The sequence below is a fragment of the Acomys minous genome (assembly GCF_964271855.1).
Source record: "Acomys minous genome assembly, chromosome: 15".
Taxonomy (NCBI): domain Eukaryota; kingdom Metazoa; phylum Chordata; class Mammalia; order Rodentia; family Muridae; genus Acomys; species Acomys minous.
Window position 1 is genome coordinate 3,368,929 of NC_140497.1, and position 21,783 is coordinate 3,390,711.

The 21,783-nt window shown below is 46.7% G+C and overlaps 1 long non-coding RNA gene across 1 annotated transcript in view; it reads right to left on the reverse strand.

The window, feature by feature from the left end:
- LOC311585349 overlaps positions 1 to 20,025 on the reverse strand; it is a 34,465-nt gene extending 14,440 nt beyond the window's left edge. The window contains exons 1-7 of the long non-coding RNA XR_014775195.1: positions 19,932 to 20,025; positions 19,090 to 19,850; positions 17,007 to 17,154; positions 16,376 to 16,601; positions 15,444 to 15,518; positions 13,509 to 13,778; positions 3,360 to 3,576 (exon numbers count right to left, since the gene is read on the reverse strand). This is a non-coding gene — a long non-coding RNA (uncharacterized lncRNA). The remainder of the gene's footprint in view (positions 1 to 3,359; positions 3,577 to 13,508; positions 13,779 to 15,443; positions 15,519 to 16,375; positions 16,602 to 17,006; positions 17,155 to 19,089; positions 19,851 to 19,931) is intronic.
- Positions 20,026 to 21,783: the final 1,758 nt, after the last annotated feature.

Sequence of the window (21,783 nt, forward strand, 5' to 3'; positions counted from 1 at the left end):
GAGTCCCCTGCCTTGTCCCCGTCACGCGAGACTATAAAAGTGTGCAGAACTATGCTTTAAAATTCTCACTCCCCGGTGCCTGTTTCTTTTTGGCTTGCAAAATGCCGTTCACTTAGCACGGCCCTTCTGTGATCAGCCTGCTTCCCGGACCCACTGTTTGCTTTATTAGGGAAGGCCTCTCCCGTTTTGGACTTAGATCTGACATGGGGTTATGAAAGATGAAATAAAAGACTAGGCTCTGGAAAAAGAGATTTCCTGCTATCAAATATGTATTAATTGTGGGAACCAAGGCAAATCACTTAATGTCTCTCTCTCCTTCGGGTCTGTCATCTTTAGTCATGGTTGTAATAATAGTTATTGTGACAAAGAAATGAGGTAATACGTATAAAATGTGTAGAGCAGGACCCTGCATGTGATAAGTGCTCTGTGCATTTTTCCTATTATTATGGTGGAGTCAAGTCATCTCAGGGCTGGGAAAATGCTAGGTGCAGCCTTGCCATGTTGGAAGTGGCGTTAAGTCTCTTTGAAGAGCTGTGTAACTTCTTGAGTGCACCAAGTTTAGAGACTCTGTAGCTCCATCCAGTCAGCCTGTGGAAAGCTCTACTTTATTTTAAGTAAATATTCATCTCCCTGCACTACTAGTTATTATCTCCAGAAAGGTTCCTTGGAGACCTTTGGAGTCAGCCTAATCCTCTGCTGTGTTAGTCCCTTTAATATCTGGGGATATTCAGGATGCCTGCTTCTTCTTCACACAAATTCTTTTCATGAAAGTTATAGCCACATATCCTCAATCTGTCCTCCCTAGACAGGGTTCAAGTTCCCTCACCACCTGGCCGTGGAGGGTCAGGGGAGCTACTGTCACTCCAGGAAGATCTCATTAGCCTGACAACAAGTGACTCAGGATCTAATATTTATGCTGGTTGAAGTCAGAAAAAACGCATCCATTTGTCTTAGCTCTTTGGAGAGTCCACATCTGAGGCTAATAACTTCCTGTTACCCGATGTCAAGTAGGAAAGAGGCATTCCACTGCTGATAATTTCCCTTGTGGGCACGGAAGATTCGCTGCATCAGCATCAACTTTGAATATATGATTTGGCTATTGTATTACTTCTAGAACCTCAGGGTAGATGTGACAAGAGCTTATATAGATTCCTCAGGCAGGATACCAGGGAGGAAGTAGTTACATGAGCAGCTGCACTCGCTATTGTGGTAGTTCAAATAATAAAAGCCCCATAGGTTCATATATGTAGATGCTTAATCGTCAGGGAGTGGCACTGTTTGAGAAGGATTAGGAAGTGTGGCCTTGTTGAAAGAAGTGTGTCACTCAGGGTGAGCTTTGAAGTTTGAAAACCCCATGTTAGCTCCCCCAACTCCACCCCACCTCACCCCCCTGCCCCCAGGCTGCAGAACAGGATGTAGCTCTCAGCTACTGCTCCAAAGCCTTGATCTCTGCCATGACTATAATGGACTAAGCCTCTAAAACTGTAAGCCAGCCCCAACTAAATGCTTTGTTTTATAAGAGTGGTGCCTCTTCACAGCGATGGAACAGTGACTAAGACAGTTAAAGCCACTGAAGGAAAAGGTCATAGTGCAGAGCATAAGGCAGTGAGCCCCGAGGGGCAGAGCAGGTCCCTAACAAAACACCCAACAAAAGCAACTTAAGGAAGGGAGCCTTTTGGGTCACCGTGGGAAGGTGTGGAGGCGGAAGTGGCTCTTATTTATGGTCCCTCACATTTCAGTAAACCAGGAAGCAAAGGGCAGGGAATGCAGGTGCTCAGCTGCCTCCCTGATTGTTTTTCATTCTCCCTGGATCCCAGCCCACTGGCTGTTGCTGCCCACAGTCAGAGTGGTTCTTCCTTTCTCAGTTAAACCTCAAGGAAATGCTCATAGAAGTGTCTCATGGGCTGTTTCAAATCAGTCAAGGCCCATCAGATGAGCCGCCCCAGCTGTGAAACAGTAGGACACACAGAGGGACACAGCGTGGGGCGTACATCTACAGCCAAGGGGCAGGACACAGGCAGGGCGTACATCTACAGCTGAGGGACATCTCGTGCAAAAGGTCATTGTTTTTAATCCGCGTGGTGAGATAAATGTTGGATGACTGGACCTCACTTGAGGAAATGGGTAGACAGGTCCCAGAGATGTGAGAGTCAGGAAGCAAAGGCAAGCCCAGGGCTTGCATAGCAACATGGCACAGCAAAAGATGGAAATTACAGCAGACACTGGAGGGATGGGTTGCCTGTTACAGACTGATACTGTGTCGAGAATGAATTTTGGTGACATGATACATCTGGGGAGTCAGCGTTGTGCCAGGAAAGACAATCTAACACTAAATCCTCAAAAACAAAAACTGAATGTTTAATCCGAGAAAGTGGAAGAATAGGCAGATAGGAGGAGACTCCAAGAGGCTGAAACCATGACTTTTCATAAGTAAGGTAAAGGTGCCATTTTGTGATCTTATTCCAACTGAAATGCAGCCTCCTGCACCAACATTTCTGTCTTCATGATGCTAGAAGCCACCTGTCACCCTCCCCTCCCTGACTATCATATTTGATTCCCCCATGTTTTTCTAAGGCCCTGCCACTTTCTACACTGAAATGTGTTGTTGTTTTTTTTTAAACAGAGACATCATTTCTATAGACTCTGAGCTTCCAAAGCCAGAATCTATTTCTTATGCTTCTTTGAATCACTCACAGCACTGAACAGAGAGATTTGCACATAATAAGCACTTGGTTTTTATTGAAGAGAAGAGTGATCTAATTTGTGTAACAGGAAGATGAATGGTACAGCTATGTATAGGAAGGGTTGCCAAGGAGAGAGGCTATACACTGGGTACAGACATGCTGCAGTGGGGTCTTCTGGGATACAAAGATTAATGGCAGTAGAACCAGAGGAAGAGATGTGTTTGAGGGGCTTTCAAAGAGAAACTGACAGGGGATCTCATCCAGTTGTGTGGCTTAAGCACTTTAATATGCTTGATGACTCTCTTATTTGAATAACTAGGCTTCCCCTGTCTTTTGAGCTCAAAGCTCATATGTTTAGCTGTCAGCTTGTGTCTAGCCCGTCCTCAGCTCTTCGCCTCTCTAGGCTTCCCTGAATTCCTTTAATGACATCCCCAGTCATGGATTCCTCAGGAGTTCTGTTTGATTTATGACTCTCTCTCTCTCTCTCTCATCTCTGCTCACCTGGCCCCAGATCCAGCCTATAATCAAGTCTGGTTCTCCACTCCAGCTCTGTTCCCCACTTGATGTTTCTCATCATGTGTCACTGCAGCCATTCAAGGTTTAGCATCATTCATCTTCAGGAATACAGAAGCCCAGACCCACCCCCACCCCAGCTGTGATGTGAGTTCCAGGTACCTGAGAGAGTTGCCGTTCTCCTGTCTTTTCATGGCCCAATGCTCCGGACAGCCACCAGTGTGATCTTTGCAAATCTGAGTTTTCACTTGGGCAGTACACAGCTCGGAACCTTGCAGAATAAAGTCTTCTGAGCCTTCATCCTCTCTGATGACATCTGAATCTCTGTGCAAACTTTCACTCTCAAGCCCTCCTCAGCCAAGTCTTTGACAGCATGAACCTGCAGTGCCAAAAGGCAGGAATTTTACCCAGTGTCTCTCTGAGAGTCTAAAATGACTCCCGACTCACTAGAACCTTCCCCGCTAAGCTGGGGAAAGGTTGCTGGACACATACATGGATGAAAGTGTTCTTTGGAGCATTTGCACATGACCCTTGATTCTCAGCCTCTGCTCTTGACCTTTCCCCTGCAGGACTACATGTTCCCAAGCCCTTCTAGAACCCACCTCCTTTGACTATACAGGACTTAGCTCTGAGTTTAATCTGTCACTTCCTAAGGGAGCCTTCCCTTTGAAGGCAGCTTCGTTTTCCAAGGCATCCATGTTTTATTATCCTTTTATTCTCTCTCTCTCTCTCTCTCTCTCTCTCTCTCTCTCTCTCTCTCTCTCTCTCTCTCTGTGTGTGTGTGTGCGTGTTTTGTGTGTGTGTGTGTGTGTGTTAGGGTTATTATTGCTTAGATAAGTCACTATGATAAAAAAACAAATAGGGGAAGAAGGGCTTTATTTGTTTTATGTTTCTATATCACTATCATCATTGAAGGGAGTCAGGACAGGAACTCAAACAGGACAGGAACCCGGAGGCAGGAGCTGATGCAGAGGCCATGGAGGGGTGCTGCTTACTGGCTTGTTCTTCATGGCTTGCTCAGCCTCCTCTCTTACAGAATCCAGGACCACAAGCCCATGGGTGTGTCACTCAAGATGAGCTGGCCTCTCTCATGTCAATCACTAATTAAGAAAATGATCTATCGCTGGAGCTTTTGGAGGCATTTTCTCAGCTGAGGCTTCCTCCTCTCTGATGATTGTAGCTTGTGTCAAATCAACATGAAAGTGACCCAGCACAACTGACCCTGGTTATTCTAACACCCAAACACGTAACTGTCAAGCTACAACCTTTCTTATCTTGCTCATCCCCCAGAACATAATTAATAAGATGTTACAATCAGAAAACCTTTTACAAATGTTAAAAATCCCACAGCCTTACAAATTCAAACACTTTAAAAGTTCAGTCTCACGAACTCTGGTGCCCCATATTTGACCACGTCCCCTGGATGGGGAGGCCTGGTGGCACTCAGAGGAAGGATAGCAGGCTACCAAGAAGAGACTTGATACTCTATGAGCATATACAGGGGGAGGAGGCCTCCCTCAGTCACAGTCATAGGGGAGGGGAGTAAGGGGGAAGTGGGAGGGAGGAATGGGAGGATACAAGGGATGGGCTAACAATTGAGATGTAATATAAATAAATTAATAAAATATATTTTTAAAAGTTCAGTCTCTCTAAAAAACTCAGGAGTCTCTTTTAAAGTCCAAAGTTTCTTTTAAAATCTAAAGTCTCTCAACTGTGGGGTCCTACAAAATAGTAATAATAATAATAAATAAGTTAAATACCTTCTTATTTTTAAGAAAGAAGAACCAGGGCACAATCACCATCAAATCAAAGCAGAGCTGAACTCCAGCTGTGTACATAACCCCATGTCTAATGTCTGGGATCCACTTACAACCTTGTGGGCTCCTCCAAAGAGACGGAGTCACTTTCTGCCTCTCCTCCCCCTCCCCCTCCCCCTGCCCCTCTCCCTCCCCCTCCCCCCCCCCCTCTCTCTCTCACACACACACACCTTATATCCTAGGATCAGGCTGGCTCCACATCACAGCTCCCAATGTCCTTGTAGTTCTTCCATGGTACCGGAGTCTTCACAGTGCTGGCGACTCTCCTGTAACTGGGCTGCATCTTCACCAACAGCATCCTCTGGGCTCTCTTCAGGGACTCTAGCCCTGCCACACAGTGCCAAGCCTCAGCTTCTCTCCTTTAAAACCAGTCCCCTCTGCGTAACTCTGATCCTACCATGTTTGGCCTGCCAGCACAAGGTGCCCCTTGGCAGCCACTGGAGCGTAACTTCTGTACGTTAAATCTGAAGAAACACCCACTAACACTAGATAGGAAAGGGCAAAGGAGGCATCGTTATCTACTCCCTGCCAACTAGGGGCGTCAAGTTCCTTGGCGCAAGTTTGGTCATGATACCTAATTTCTTTTTCTTTCTTTGTGCACCACTACTTGACAAACAGCATCCAACTACCAACCAGCCACACGCCTATGGGGCTCTAGCACTTGACATACCCTCTGAAAAGTTCCCAGGATCCTGAGCATCACACACTTGCAGAGAGTATGTGCAGCTGGCAGAACTACCCCCCTGCCAGAGCACAGAGGCAAATCACAGTCAGCTGCTATGAAGTAGCCTCTTAGCCCCACAACTGGGAGTAAAACGCAAACATATCCCCATAACATCCGTGTGTGTGTGTGTGTGTGTGTGTGTGTGTGTGTGTGTGTGTGTGTGTGTGTTTAAGAAACCAAAACTTTACAATTCCCACTACAAGCAAAGGTTTCACTTTAGTGGTTCCTGTCTCCTGTTCATCGCAGCTGATTCTTCAGCCCCAGTTAGCCAGAGCCACGGATTATTAACTCAAAATATGCAGTGGCCCAATAGTGTCTACGAGTGACTCTCAAACTTTACAAGCCAGGCCTCCAGCCTCTACATTTCTCTCAGTGTTCTTATCTCCTGAGCTCCCACAGAGCAGCTCACCAAACTTTGAATGCTCAGTGGCTTTTTATTTTTTAGCCCCAAAGGTCCAAAGCCCCTCTCTAGTCTTCCCTAAAGCAACGAGGTCGGCCACAGTAACACCCCATGATCTTGTACCAGTTTCTGTCCTACTTAGGGTTAGTGTTGCTGTGATAAAAGACCATGACCCACACAACTTGGGGAGGAAAAAGTTTCTTTGGCTTACACTTCGTATCACTGTTTATCATTGAAGGAAATCAGGACAGGAACTCAAACAGGGCAGGAAGCTGGAGGCAGGAGCTGATGCAGAGACCATAGAGGGGTGCTGCTGATTGCTTACTGGCTTGCTCCCCATGGCTTGCTCAGCCTGCTTTCTTACAGAACTGAGGACGACCAGCCCAGGCCAGGCCAGACCAGGCATGGCACCACCAACAATGACCTGGGTCCTCTCAGATCATTACTAATTGAGAAAATGACATGCAGGCTTGCCTACAGCCTGGACTTATGGAGGATTTTTTTTTCCTCAGTTGAAGTTCCTTCCTTTCTGATGACTCTTGATTGCACCTGGTTGACATGAAGCTAGCCAGCATAATATGGTCGTATATATACTTGGTTTTTGTTCTGTTAAGTATATTTAAACATTATAACCCAAATGATATGTATATTGATGAAGTGTTCTATTAAAGTTTCTCTATTAAAATAATTTAATTTATTTTGGGGAGCAGCACACACATACCGCAGCATGCACGGGGAGGCAGAGGAGTTTGTAGGAGTTGGCCTACTCTTTCTACAGTGCTGGTCTAAGGGATTGAACTCAGCCTTGGTGCCAAGTACTAAAGCACCCACAGAGCCATCTCACTGTTCCCGTGTTTCTCTTGGGCGATCATGAGTCTTATTTTGCTTCTGCTGTATATCACAACAACCCAACATGGCCACCCATAGCCATAGTCCATCAGTCCCAAAAGCCCAGTCAGTCTTTCCTTCTGAGAAGTGCCTGAGAAGGTCTCTCGCTGATACCTTTTGCCAAGGGGTCGGTGATGCTAGGTCCTTAAAGTTCACGTGAGGAGTGGCTGCAGCTGTGAGGGGAACAGCCCTTCTCAAAACCTTTGCTTCTGCCTTTTCCATGTCACGTGACTTCTCTGTCCTGATCCGTCTTTCTTGGGCATCCCAGGCATGCTGCTGCGCGCTGCCTGATTATGAGCGCCGTTGCCCAGATTGTATGGAGTCGGCGACGCCAAGCAGAGGGCTATGGGCAGTTCCTGGTTCTCAGTTCTCATTGTGTCAGTCAGGGCAGGATAGCCAGGACGGTGGTAACGAACGCTGCGCAAAGACCAGTGGCACAGAGGCGCGTTCTGTAGCGGTCCCCGAAAGCTGCCTAAAGACCAGTGGCACAGAGGCGTGTTCTGTAGCGGTCCCCGAAAGCTGCCCAAAGACCAGTGGCACAGAGGCGTGTTCTGTAGCGGTCCCTTGGGGCGTTGCTCCACATCACCCCGAGACCGATATCATGCAGCAGCTCTCATCATTTGCTTACACTTTAGTGACTGGAGCGAAGAGCGTAGCTGTGCCCACCTGTTTGGATGAGGCTAACACAGTCGGCTGCTCCCGCAGGGATGCGACCGAGGAAACCTGGTGGAGAGTACTGACAGTGACCACCCTGCTGCCGACTTATCTGATGCTCCCTTGGCCTGACACTCAAGTGTGTGTCAGCATCACCTGCTGAGCAGACTCAGGCTCCCACGAGAACTCTTGAGTATCACGGTGCAGATGCTGCCGCAGGTGGAGAGACCAGCGGAGATCGTGGAGGCTTCCCAGTATGGCGCCTCGCAGATGGACTTGTGCATGTATTCCCCGCGTTTCCTTGAGAAGTGTGGCTTTCTCCTTGGAGGCTCTCCTATGTCGGTGTAGCCCTGCCCCTGAGCAGCTGCATGGAGGACTGGCTTTCCCAGTCCAGGTAGTGGCACCTCAGTCGTCTCCAGTCTTCATTTTCAGTAATTTTTCAACCAGAGGCTCTATTTTCCCTTGTTGGTTGTTAAAAAGTGCTGGCTCAATAGCAAGTCACATGACTCTTAACTCTTTGCATGACTATCCCATGAATCTAGTGGGAAGGTTTATGTAATAAATTAATGACTGATAAGGATGCTACATTCCAAGTCAGCGTAACTTGTTAGGCCTATAATGTATCCTATAAATAATTTGCTCCAATAACATACATGTGAGACTATTTGAAAACATTTTCATGAATGCTAAACATTAGCATAGTCATTTATTTGTACTATTGGAAAAATACATTCCTAAGATCACATTTTTGTTCATTTCTGGTCCACACATTTTTCAAATGCTATATTATGCAAGTCAGCATTGATAAACTTCAGCCGTATTTACAACTCACACCAAGTACAGTGAAGTTTGATTGTAATGTGCACAGTCCTAGAGAGGGTAGTGTGTCTTGTCAGACTGAGCCCCGACTCAGGTGACTTATCACAACCTGAAATGTCAGGCTGTTTCTGCAGCAGCTGGCTCAGCCTGCTGGCATTTCGAGAGACTGTTGATGTTATCACTGAAAGTCCACACATGTGTTTGGCTCCACATAGGCAAAGGAAGCGCCTAAGCACTGAGAAGCAGGTGAAATGGACTCATGTGGATGTTAGCATATTAAATATCTTGTCTGATGGCATCGTAGGGTTTCGAGAATATCAATTTATTTCTCATCATGGAAAGGTTTTCATGTTTATAATAAGTTCTCCTTCTCATTGTAAAACCAAAACATACTGTCTCCAGAAAGTTAAACACACACACACACACACACACACACACACACACACACACACATACACTGTGCACGTACACCAAGAAAGAGAAACCGCTCAGCAACCCTGGACTACCAGATCCCCTGATGGATCCGTCGTGATCCACCATGTGGCTGTCAGGACTCGAACCCAGGTCTCTGTAAGAACAACAACTGCTCTTGACCTCTGAGCCAACTCTTCAGCAGCAACAGTGAATGTTTTGTCAAGATTTAAATTTAACAAAACAAAACAAAGCACACTTGAAGATTTATCATCAATTTGGGAGTGCTTTATTATTGTCAATTTTTTAAGATGCAATTTTACTTAATGTAAAATTAAGCTGTTTTGCCAAGATGTATGTAAGGAACGCCACACGTGTATGCCTGGAACTGGGGTTATGGACAGTTAGGAGCTGCCCTACAGATACCGGGAACCAATATCGCGTCCTCTGCAAGAGCAACAAGTCTCTTAACCACTGATTATCTCTTTAGTCCCACCTTTATTAGTGTGTGTGTGTGTGTGTGTGTGTGTGTGTGTTTACATATGTCTACATCCCTGTTCAAGTGTGTATGTGTGTGTGTGCATGTGTATGAAAGATGTGACTGCACTGTGCGGCATGCATGTGGAGGTCACACGCCAGTGTTGGATGCCCTCATTTTTTCAGATCCACGGGGATCTGTCTCTTCCTCCCCAGCACCGGGATTGTAAGAATGAACCGCGAGCCCAGCTTTGTGTGTATATGAGTGTGTGCCCTGTGTGTGAACATGTTGTATGTGGGCGTGTGCACACATGTGTGAGCAAAGGGAAGGAGATAAGGGCGCCGAGTCTCTCCTGACTTTCCTTGTTCCCGTGAGATAGGCTCGCCCACCACCCACCGCCCCCTGCTGCTGAGCGCACTGTTGCTGAGGTTGGTAGCCCCAAACCACAGAGAATCTTCTTCCTCTTCAGCCCCCACAGTTGGCTTACAAAATCACCTTGCCATGCCCAGCTTTTGATGTGGGTGCTGGGACCTGAACTAAGCTCCCTATATGTGTGCTGAAAGCCTTTTACTGGCAGGCATCCCCCTGTCCCCCTCCCCCGCCCCTGGAAGCAGTTTCTAGGGAGTTTATGATCTGGCATGGCACTGGTCATATTAATATCTAAATACTGTTTGGTATTATTCTCTCCCCTAGTAATCAAGTTGGCTTTATGGTAGTGGCTCCCACCTAGGAGGTAGGTGTTAAAATAGCTGTGATAACTGAACTCAGTAACCGAGTCAAGTCCCTAACACTTGCAGCAAGTCTCAAGTTCAGCTAGAGTACTGTTTGACTGCTCAGACTTTTCGTGTTTCTAATCTTTGCAGTCCTCAGGGACAGGAGGTCCCAGCAGAGCCCAGCGTTGCCTTTGCCTCGCCTGCCTCTGGTAAGGGACTCCTGTTGCCCCTGAGATCCCCATCCATGTGACTTAAATCCCTGCAGCTCCATGGGAGCCGCACCCAGCCCTGTGGTCCCCTGGGTCCCCTCTCTGTGGTAGGATGCCTCTGCTGCTGAGGAGACCTTGCAGGGCAGACAAGCTCTCCAGCTGAGCTTCCACTTACGCCGCTGAGGCATCCATGTCACTTACAGTTCATATTAATTCCCACCCACTGGGTGTGGGGCGCTCAGTCCCAGGGACGTGTTTGCCGAGAAAGCCATTGTGGGATTTAGCAAGACCTGTATCACTCACTGGCTGCTGGTTAAGTCTTCACTGCAGTGTTTGACACCGGTTGGAAAAAGCCACTTGACAATAAGTTCTCCCCTCTCTGTTTACTCACCCTGTGTGGGCTAATTGCCTCCTGACAACACCTGGCTGCTCTTGGTTCTGTCACCTTTAGAATGATAATTACAGCTTTCCTGGCTTCACCGCTGAGCCTTCCTTTTTTTTTTTTTTTTTTTTTTTTCCTGACAAAAAAACCGGGTACCTTTACTCTGTGAGTTTGAATGGCTGCAGTAGGTTGAAATGAGCGATAGGGCTTGGTTGCCTATTCCCACACCTCCTGGGAAACCCATGTTGACGACACCAGTGGGTTTTCCCCTGAACTAGGTGTGTGACTGGCATGCCTAGGCTCTCAGATGCTTGCTAAGGTTCTTCATTTGTAGTCCATTATTGTTTTAAAAATCATTTTCATATTAGGGAATAATGACTTATGATGTTAGTTTAGAAATCAAGTGCTCCTCCCTCCTGTTTTTATTCTTCTGCATTGAAGCCGTTAACTAATTAATAATTTAAAGAGTCTGTGTGCCTAGCACAGTACTAGGTATTTATAAATTCAGTTGTTTACACCCTGCCCACAAATTCAGTTATTTACACCCTGTCCACAGCCCCTTGGGACACAGATGCTACTTCTAACTCTTCTCCACAGAAGAGGGAAATCTTTAATGAGAATAAATAGCTTGCTCAAGGTTACACAACCAGGTTGACTAGGATATAGGGGTATGTTTGGGGGGAAAAAAAAACAAATCTCCATGGGAACTCCAAGGCCTTCAGGCTTGGACAAGGTGATTAGGACAGTGATGGTAACAGAGTTCCCAGCTCTCCCACTGAGAAGTGATGTCCCCTAGGCTGGATGCCCTAGTGGCAGGGGGTGGAGTTAACAGCAGTATATAAATGATGCTGGGGGGGGGGGCAGACACGTCTGTCCAAATGGAACTTAAAGGAAGATGTGGCCTTAGCGGTGCTAGAGCCTTCAACATGCCTAGCAATAGGAAGTTGGCCAGAGGCCTTGCAAGTGCAGGCAGGGTTAGAAGGCTCCAATGGCTGAGGGGTAGGAGCAGAGGTGGGTCACCAGCTTCCCCATGGTAGCCACAAGCTCCAGCAAGGGCTAGCTAGGCCAACACTAGATTGACAATGAAGCCTCTTTCCTCACGGGAAACTGTTTTAAGTAAAAGAGAGCACGTGAGTTGTTGAGAAGTAGAGGCTGCAGGATTTCTGATGGCCTGATCCAAGGTGGATCTCCTGCATTCATTTAAAACTCCTGCCCTGCCACGGAACTGTTGCTGTGCAGGAGACTTCACTTCCTCCTAATAATTACTTTAGTGATAGGTGAGGTGGATTTTTGAAACTATACTCTCTTTATTAAATGGATTATTGGTCAGGCATATCTGCCAGGGATCCGTTCAGAGAGTCCTAATGGCTACTCGGGTTTTAGGAGTCATCCTTGAAAGCCATGTACTAGCACAGAGTTGAAATGTGCTCTTTAAATAAATCTCAGCGGGCAGGGGTGGAGTCACATTCAGGATGGGAGTACGGACTGGTGTAGAGGATGATGAAGTTGTGAATCCTCAAAAAGTTACAGAAGTAGAGCTGGAGAGATGGCTCAGAGGTTAAGAGCACTGTCTGCTCTTCCAAAGGTCCTGAGTTCAATTCCCAGCAACCAAGTGGGGCCTCACAACCATCTATAATGAAATAAATCTTTAAAAAATATTACAGAAGTCCCACTCCAGTTCCCCACCCCCGATGCCCCACCCCATGCACTACCCGAAGTGCCGCACCGCAGCATCCTATCCGGGGGCCTCAGCGCCCCACCCCCAGTGTCCCCCCCAGTGTCCCCCCCAGTGTCCCCCCCCAGTACCTGTTACCTCATTTGGAAATACTGGAGTATAATTGTATAATCTAATATGACTGGTGTCCTTATAGGAAGAGAGGAGGCTACCAGGGACAGAGACACACACACAGACAAGGCCATAAAGACTGGAGTGGCATTGCTACCAAGCAAGCAAGCAGCTGTCAGCTGTCCCTCAAGCCAGGACCAGACTCCCCCTAGAGTCCCCAGAGGAGAGGGCAAATTACTACTTGTCTCAGCTGCCTTGTTTTGGGGAATGTTTCAGCTACCCTGGGAAGCCAACAGGCAGATCACTCTGTGCTTTGTAGATTGAGCTTAGGCTCAGTGTAGGTGGGGCACTGGGGAGGGGTACTGGGTGGGGCACTGGGGAGGGGTACTGGGGAGGGGTACTGGGGAGGGGCACTGGGGAAGGGCACTGGGGTGAGGCACTGGGGGTGGGGTACTGGGATAGGGCACTGGGGAGGGGCGCTGGAGTGGGGCACTGGGGAGGGGTACTGGGATAGGGTACTGGGGTGGGGTTACTGGGTGGGGTACTGGGCTGGGGTGCTGGGGTGGGGTTACTGGGTGGGGCACTGGGGTGAGGCCCTGTGGCAGGGCACTGGGGCTGGGGTGCTGGGGGTGGGGGTTCTATGGGCATTTGTAAAAGCTCACCAACCTATGGGGCTAGAGATGGCTCAGTGTTTAAGAATGCTTCCTATGCCGGCCTGAGAAGCTGAGTTTGGATCTTGGCACCCACATAAAAAGCTGTTCATGGCCTGTAACCCCAGCACTGTTGCAAGGAGTGGAGACAGGAGAATTTCTGGGGCTTGTGGTATATCAGTTTAGCTCCGGGTTCAGTGAGAGAACTTGTGTCAAAGAGTTACGGTGGAGAGTGACAGAGCAAGACCATTTGGCCTGCAAGAACACAGGCACATGTGCGTGCGCACGCACACACGCACGCACACACACACACACACACACACACACACCAAGTTGTGCACCTACACATTATAAATTACATTTCAACAATAAGAACATACCGATCGTGGCTGGGTGTGGCACAGGCCTTAGTCCCACACTCTGCAGGCAGAGGCAGATGGATCTCTGGGAACTGAAAGATGGCGCAGTCTTCTAGTGAGTTCTAAGACAGCCAGGGCCAGATAATGAGACCCTGTCTGAAGTGATGATGACAGTGATACACAGATATACAGTGTGGGCTTGGGGAACAGGAGAATCTTTTTTTCTTCACTGGGAAGAAAGTGTTTCACACTTCATCCACTGGGGATTCTTCCTGTGTGTCCTGGACAGCCCTTTAGAAAAGACCGGTAGATAAAATGCTCTAAGAGAATGTTGAGAAAAAAGAAAAAGAAGCCAGACATAGCAAATGTGCGTGGGAGAGTGAGTGCCGGTGACAAACCGAGTGACAAGAGTTTAAAGGATATTTGATTTGTCTCTCCCAGTGTTCATCTGCTCCCCTGATCATGGGCGCTTAAGCTTGCGGTAATTAGAGGTCGCTTTTCTAGCCCCTCACCAGCCCCTTGTTAATGAGCCTTCCCCCCACTTCTATCAGCCCGGAGCTTTGTTTCCTAATGGGCTCCCCCTTGATTGTCATGGAAGCGTCCATAGATAAGAGAAAAGGAAAGTGGAAGGAAAAGGAAGAGGCCTTCCCAGCGGGAGTCGCCTCTGCCCTGGAAGCCTGCCTCAGCGTTGCCTGCAGCTGTCACGGTGTTAACTTCTGCCCATTAAGTGTGCTTGCTTGCCGGGTGGCTGCAGTCAGCGGAGCAGGAGGCAGACTCCCCACCCCACCCCCACCCCTTCCAATTCCAGCGAAAGAATGCAACACCAGAAATGAAACACCAGAAGTTCACAGGGGAACCACAGCTGAGGAGGGAGTTCAGGGGCCCCAAGTCTTTTAGTTCTTAACATCACTGTCTCCCCATCTCACCTTTTATCTGCCCATTAACTTCAGTTTGTTCATCCATTCATCCACCCATCCATCCATCCTTAGGCAAGAAGATAAAAGGAGCCACAGGATGTGTGAGAGAACCTTCTATGTGTCTTGTGGATGCTTGCTCGGTTGAATCCTGACTTTGCCTAATGTAGCTGTCATCCTGAGGATGCAGATTCTCTGTCTCTAGAGAATGTGTGTGTGTGTGTGTGTGTGTGTGTGTGTGTGTGTGTGTGTGTGTGTGTGTGTGTTTTAAGCATTTTGCTTTGAAATACTTTGGACATCTTCAAACTAATTTCCATTTCTGAAAAAAAAGCAATAACTACACCCCAAATGTGGCAAGATTGCTTTATTTGTAATAATCAGAAGTGCTTCAAATGAATTCTCCACACTTCTGCAAATCTCACACACCTGCAACCCCACACAAAAGCACTCAAGAGTCTGAGGCAGGAGGATTGTGAATTTAAGACGAGCCTAGGATATTGAGAGAGAGGCTCAGTCTGGAAAAATCATTAACATATTGCATACCTGCTGACATACCTTTTTATACTTTTAAATATTCTGTGGAGGAATGTCTTGAGTGGATGTAACAACTGTCAATAAAACACTTTTAGCCAATCATATGGGCAGGACAGGAAGTGGAAGGCAGGACTTCTTGGAGAGGGGGCCAGAGCCAAGGATTGACAGTTGAGAGGGGAAAAGGATGAGAAGGAGAGAGAAGGCTCCGAGGATCACCGTGGCAAGTGCTTGGGATATATGTATGTTTATGAGGTTTAGAGTAGTTTGTTAGTTTACGAGCAGATTTGTATCAGCTTACATTCTGCCTGGCGTAGTGCTGGCAGCTTTAAAGTACGTTTCAGTCTCCCTGTGTCAGCTATTAGGTCCAACCGATACAATTTACTGTAACAATATTCTGCTTATGGCCCAAGAATAAGGTATTTAAAAACTATTCCAAACTGGATAATAAAACAATGTTTTGTTCATATGAATGTAGACTGCACGGGTGGTTTGGGGGTAGAATTCTCACTTGCCATATGAACGTAGACCATTTTTCTAACTTCAGACCTTTGCTGAAAAAACTCTGTTATGATCCAAGAGAAACCTGATTTTTGAGAGAAAATAGACCTCGATAATTAGTTGGGTTTTCCTGGGTTTGACTGGATGGATGGGAATGAAGAAAAGTGTTCACAAAAGGCTAAAGGTTCTTCAGAAAGGGCCCTCAGCACAGTGCAGACTTTCCATCCATCCATCCATCCATCCATCCATCCATATAGCATTCAGTGACTGTTCGGGAATTCAAGTCTCTCCAGCAGAAACTTGTGTAGTCTTAGAAAAGACATTAGGGTAAGATTAAGGCCATTTGGATACTTTTTGCCATAGAATGGTGAGCACACTGTGATGTTAACGTGCTATGACGGTGTTGGGTATCAGTGCATCTTTTCAATGGAAGATGAACACATTGGCTGGATAATGAGACACAGGGATTGGATTCTCTGTGTGCACACCATCACTCCCTCGTCACCCAGGTGGGCTGTGCCACCACCGTGAGTAATGAGACTGGAAACGCTCAGACTAACACTTAAGACCTGGGTGCTCTTTTCTTCTCCAGTTTAGTTTTATGATGACTGTATTTATAGCCAGTATTGTGATAAAAGCAACCAATTCTAGTATTGAAATTAAATGAGAAACCACTTTGGTCAAAATAAATAAATAAACAGCAGCAACAGCAGCAACAAACAAACAAACAAACAAAAAACTTGAACTTCGCAGTTGAGGACAATGCTTAGTTTTTATGAATTCACTTATTTGCAACAGCAGGGAAGTGACAGGTTGGGACAAGTTTCACCTGTAACGGCCGAGCATTGAAAGGACAGTCTGAATCAAATTTCCACCTGACCCCTGCTCAGTTCCGTTCACACAGTTTCTAGAAAGTTCCAAGCACATTACTAGGCATGGTACCTGTATAGCCAGGAAGCTGGACTGATGCTCCAATGGGACTGAGAACCTTCTCAAAGCCTTTATGTCCCCATGTAGACCCGCTAGGCCCTTTCCTGTGACTTCTTCAGAGCAAGGCTTCACACAGCCAGGGGATAGGAGTCTGCACACAGCTGTGACAGGAGCCACAGAAAGTACACTGTGTCCCAGGAGCCTGGTATGGATGAATTAATTCTGATCTGAGTCTGGGCTGGAGGGACACAAGACAGGAGAGTCAGTTTGGAGTGAAGAAAGTCTTTTAAAATCTTTTATGTAACAAACAAGTGATGGGTGGTAGGAGATCCCTCCTCACTTTGGGAATCACCACAGAAGCTCTTGACTGCAGCCCACTCTGCTCCCACCTCCATGTGTTGGTGGCCACCTTTTTCTGAAAGCAGAGCACCTCTGTTTTCATGAGGAGACTTCTTGAAAGCCATCCATACTAGGGCTTGGCTTACTTCTTGCTGCGAAGCGCCCCTGAGTTGGTCTGTGCCAGCAGCATCCCTGCTCAGGAGTAAGTGCGGGTGTCACCTCTCTGAGCCGTGCTGCAGGTGGTCAGGGCAGCAGGGAGCAGGGCAGGCCTATGTATGGTTTTCTCTGGGCTTCCTGTACCTACCTGAGTATCTTCTGGGCTGGCTCTTGAATCTGAGGTAAAGGTTGAGGGACATGTCCAGTGGCACAGAGGAGCAGCCAGAGTACGCCGTGGCTAGAAGGTGAGTGTGCACTTCTCATGACCACATCGGAAGCAGCATCGGTCTATAAACCTGTTTGCAGTAGAGCGTGGTACAGCCACAGTGAGCCATGGCCACATTGACACCAACCTCTGTAAACGCAACGGCATGCCAAGTCCAGAGTGCTATCCTAGACTTTTCCCGCCTTTAAATCATTCAAAGACTCCTTTTCCTATTCAGCGAATTCCCAGCCCATTTTGATGGTCAGGGAAGACATGTCTGCACAGTGGATAATACCAGTAAGCTGGATCTCCCTCTGAGGAAAAATCTTTAATAAGATCTCGTCATTCTTCCAAGCCTTGTTTTTCATGTGTCTCTCTCTAGGACCCCAGCAGACCACTGTAGCTGTGGGGAATTTCACAAGAGGAAAATAAAGTTATAGAAAGTCAGAAAATTAAGGCTGACTCTCCTGCGATCTTAAAGAGGTTAAGAGCACTGGCTGCTCTTCCAGAGGTTCTGAGTTCAATTCCCAGCAACCACATCATGGTGGCTCACAACCATCTATGTGATCTGATGCCCTCTTCTGGCCTACATGCGTGTGCAGGCAGAGCACTGTATATATAATAAAAAATAAATCTTTAGAAAATTAAATTAAATTAAATTAAATTTTAAAAATGAGACAAGGTCTCCGGAGCCCAGGCTCGCCTCAAACTTCCAGTAGTATCAAAGGCTCATCCACATCCTCCACCTCCCAAGTGCTGGGATCAAAGGCACACCCTACCACACCTTGTCAGAGCCCTGACTTTGATCTGCAGGGGAGAAAGCCCGTGTAGGAGACCTGACCCTGGTCGGTCCTGGGACGCTTCAGCGCATGCAGAGAGCTGGGTGCAGGACAGAGCTGGCTCCCAGCGTCAGGAGGGGAAAAGGCCTTTGATCTTCAGAGTCCTTGAACTGACAGGGACCCCAAGAGGACCTCACAGCCCCTGAGGCAGGAGATGACATTAGTATCTGGGATCACATCTCTGGATGTGGTGGCCTGGAGCTATTGCTAGAAATGCTGATGTGCAGAAAATAATGTCCTGTTTCCTGGACTCCTCATGGGTTCTGACTGAAAGATGTTCCTCAAACAGTAATAACACTACATTTCCTGCTCTATATTACAAAATAAGCCCAATTGATCTATCTTCAATTAACCAAATTTATTAATATAAACCTGCTTTTGAACTGACCTTAATTGAAGTCTCACTATAATGGAAACTAGAAAAGTACATATAACCACCAATAAATGACTATTTCTTCCTTCATTATTTAGCATGCTTTATATTTAATAAAATATTAATTTATATTTTATAACAGCATTAAGGGAAAGAAACCAATGTATTTCTTAGTGCTGATGGTTATAGTTTTAAACTGTGAACATTTCTTATTAGAAATTCTTCTGTAATTTATTTCATATTTTGAGATTTTTCCTGATTAAAACTCTGGCAGATAGCAAGGTCTCTGTGGATATCTTTTAGGAATCCTTGATTTAATTAGGAAGGAGCCTTTTAGGCACTCACAGACTCGGTGCGTTGAACTATGCAGTGACATAGGCCTTGGACAGTGACTTGGCAATATTTACAAACTTTAGAATATTATTCATACTTTTTGACACAGAAACCTCATTTCCAGGCATTTGCTAGTAAGTGACTATGGTCATGTGCTACGATTAATGGAAGGAAAGCTCAGCCAGGTGGAGTTTGGGAAAGCGATAACAGGTTTCAAAGAACTCCAGTGCTTCCAAATAATGTACTTGCCAAATAACATTGGTCATTGTGCCATGAAATCCACGCAGACACCCACAGTTCTGCGTGTTTCACCTTCTGCCCTTGGGGTATACGTCACGGTAAATTCGGGCATCCAGGCAGAGGGCGTGACCTGCCACATGTGGTGTATTGTACTTGGATGTGCTTGTGGGATTTTATTGTTGTTGCTGTTAATGCACATTAATTACCATTCCTTCTTAATGGTGTACTGATGATCACTCACCCTTAACATACGAAGAATTGTCCATAAAATTATTTAAGATCTGTCATAGTTTCTGCTGTGGACTTGGCCCAAAAGTAGAATCACCTGGGAAGTGGTAGTTTCAGCTGAAGAATTGCCCAGAGAAGACCGGCCTGTAGGCGTGTCCGGCCTGTATGTGTGTCTGTGGGGCTTTCTCTTACGCGCCCGCTGTCGATGTAGGTGGGTCCAGCCGGCTGTGGAAGTCCCAACCCCAGACTGAGGCGCCTGGGCTGTGTGAGTGGCCGAGACAGCCAGAGGAGCAAGCTGGTGAGCAGGGCTACACCATGGCCTTTGCTCCAGTCTCTGCCTCCAGGTTCCGGTCCTGACTTCCCTCAATGACGGAGCATGACGTGAAGACGTAAGTTGCCTTTGGCATGCTGTTTATCACAGCACCAGGTAGTGAGTCGAGGAGGAGAAAAGGTGTGGACTAGAGCCATTGCACTTGTCTTGTTGGAGACAGTTTGACACACTCGACAATGGAGGAGGCTGGCCAAGTGTGTTGTATGATTTCCTTGTCTTGGCGTTTGATATTGGTGCTGTGTTTAGGCTAAGATTTCCATAATTAATAACTGGAAGGCAATTCTTTTCCTCGTCGTTCTCTTCAGAAACAAGAGTCTGAAGTGTGAAACATAAGCAAAGTTTCCACCTGAGACCCAGGGCGATGTTGTCTGTTTGCTAATTCACTGACCAATGTGGAAAGCGGTGCTGACTCTGTGTGCCTCTGGCTCTCCACTGACCTAGCCCTTAGAGACAGACAGACATCTGGCAGAAGCTACAGTAATGGTGCAGTGTAACCTCTCCCCCCCATTCCCTGGGTTACAGACCATGCACTTCTTGGTTCCCACCAACAACGGATCCCAGGTGTGAATGTGGCCGGCCGGGAGCACAGCACAGCAGCTTGTATCTTCTCCTGCTGCCTCTTCAGTTAGCGGCTTTATGATTTGATGAAGATTCCAAGTATGACAGTGACATAAGCAATGGAAGCCCCATGTGTCACTGTATTCTCTCTCTCCTCTCTCTCTCTCTCTGTGGTGTATGTGTGTATGTTGTATGTGTGTGTGTGTGGTGTATATGTGTGTACAGGTGTTTGTAGGGTGGTTTTGTGTCTCCCTTGGCCCCTCTCCACTTTGCTGTCTTCGGTGAATGCAGGAGCTCACTGTTTCCAGCTGGTCTACCTTGCCCATTGGGGATCCTGAGTCTCTTACCTTCACGTCCTGGGCTGGGATTACAAGTGGCCACCGTCAGTGCAAAAACTGATAGAGCTCTCATCTAGAAGAGATTAAAAGGTAGTTTATTCTGGAGTAGATATAAGTGACCGTGGCTGGGGGACACGGATTTAGGTTTCACCAGCTTCCATGTTCCACGAGGTAGCAATTTCCTGAGCTTTTTACTAAGCGAACAAGGAAAAGTCACAGACTAAGAAACTAAGACACTTTTCAAATGCACTGGTGGGTACATCAGGTAGGCGGGTTACAGTGAGATAAGGAGAACTTGCTATAGGCCTTTGATGCTGTCTCACAACACTCACAGCCCTCTCATTGGTGGAACACAAGGGTTTTGTGACTATATCCCAAAAGGTTTTACTGTTGTCTGTTTTGTTTTGTTTTTTAATCTGTTAAGATGTTAGGTCTGACACAGGTAGGGACGGAGCACAGAGTACCTACTAGGCTAAAGGTCATCAGCGTCAGCTAGGCTCTTGGCCTCTCCCTCCCTGCTCCAGTCACTGAGGTTCTGACCCTATCATTCAGCCTCGGGAGACACAGCTTCTTTCCAGAAGTTCCAGTTCACACTGCTAAGCCAGCCAGACTTTCGTGTGGGTTCTGGGAACTCCCGATCTCATGCATCCCTGTCGCTGACTTCCATGATCTCTTCTGTGATCTTATCGTTCAGTTCATCTTACGGCCACATCCGTGTGTGATTTTTCCCCCCTCCAGCTAAGTCCCAGTTCTCCAACATGCCGCATGATCCCTAGGCAGCGCCAGTGACTGGGGACAAGTGTGGAATACACGAGCCTGGGGGAGCACACGCCCTGGTTACCCTGCAGCATTTCTTGTCCTGGCCAAATCTCTTATTTTCTTTGCTCTTTCTTGGTTATTTTTTGCCATTGTCCTGGCTTGTCCCTTTATCACAATTCTTTTAAAGAATTCCAAGAAAATTCCAAACACATTAGATATTACTTCTAAAAGCAGGTTGCCCAGTCATGGCTAACAATCAGGCAAAATGTGTGTAAGAGCACATTTTTGATGCTGCAATGCAAACTACTTATCCAACTTAATCAGTGTAAAGATGACACTCCAGAAAGTGAAAATGGTTTAGATAATAGTCACAAATATGATTGCACCCGAGAGACCCAAAAGTTGCTTATAAATACATTTGATTTCTAATGCATCTACAAATATATAAAAATATATCATTTATAGAGAAACAAGTCACATTTGCTTTAAAGTTCATTTTTCTAAATGACGAAAATAACAATGATAGCTACTTTATCACAACTTTATGTTACCTCTTTAGGTTGAGAGGTGCTTTTTAAAAACAGGTGGCTTAAACAGAAAGTTTACAGTCCACAGAATATGCTTCCATATTAACAGTTCAAATCTAGAAAGCCAACTGATGATCCCACAGAAACTCAACATTTCTCTTGGAAACGGAGCACATAAAAGTCCTTGGGTAGGG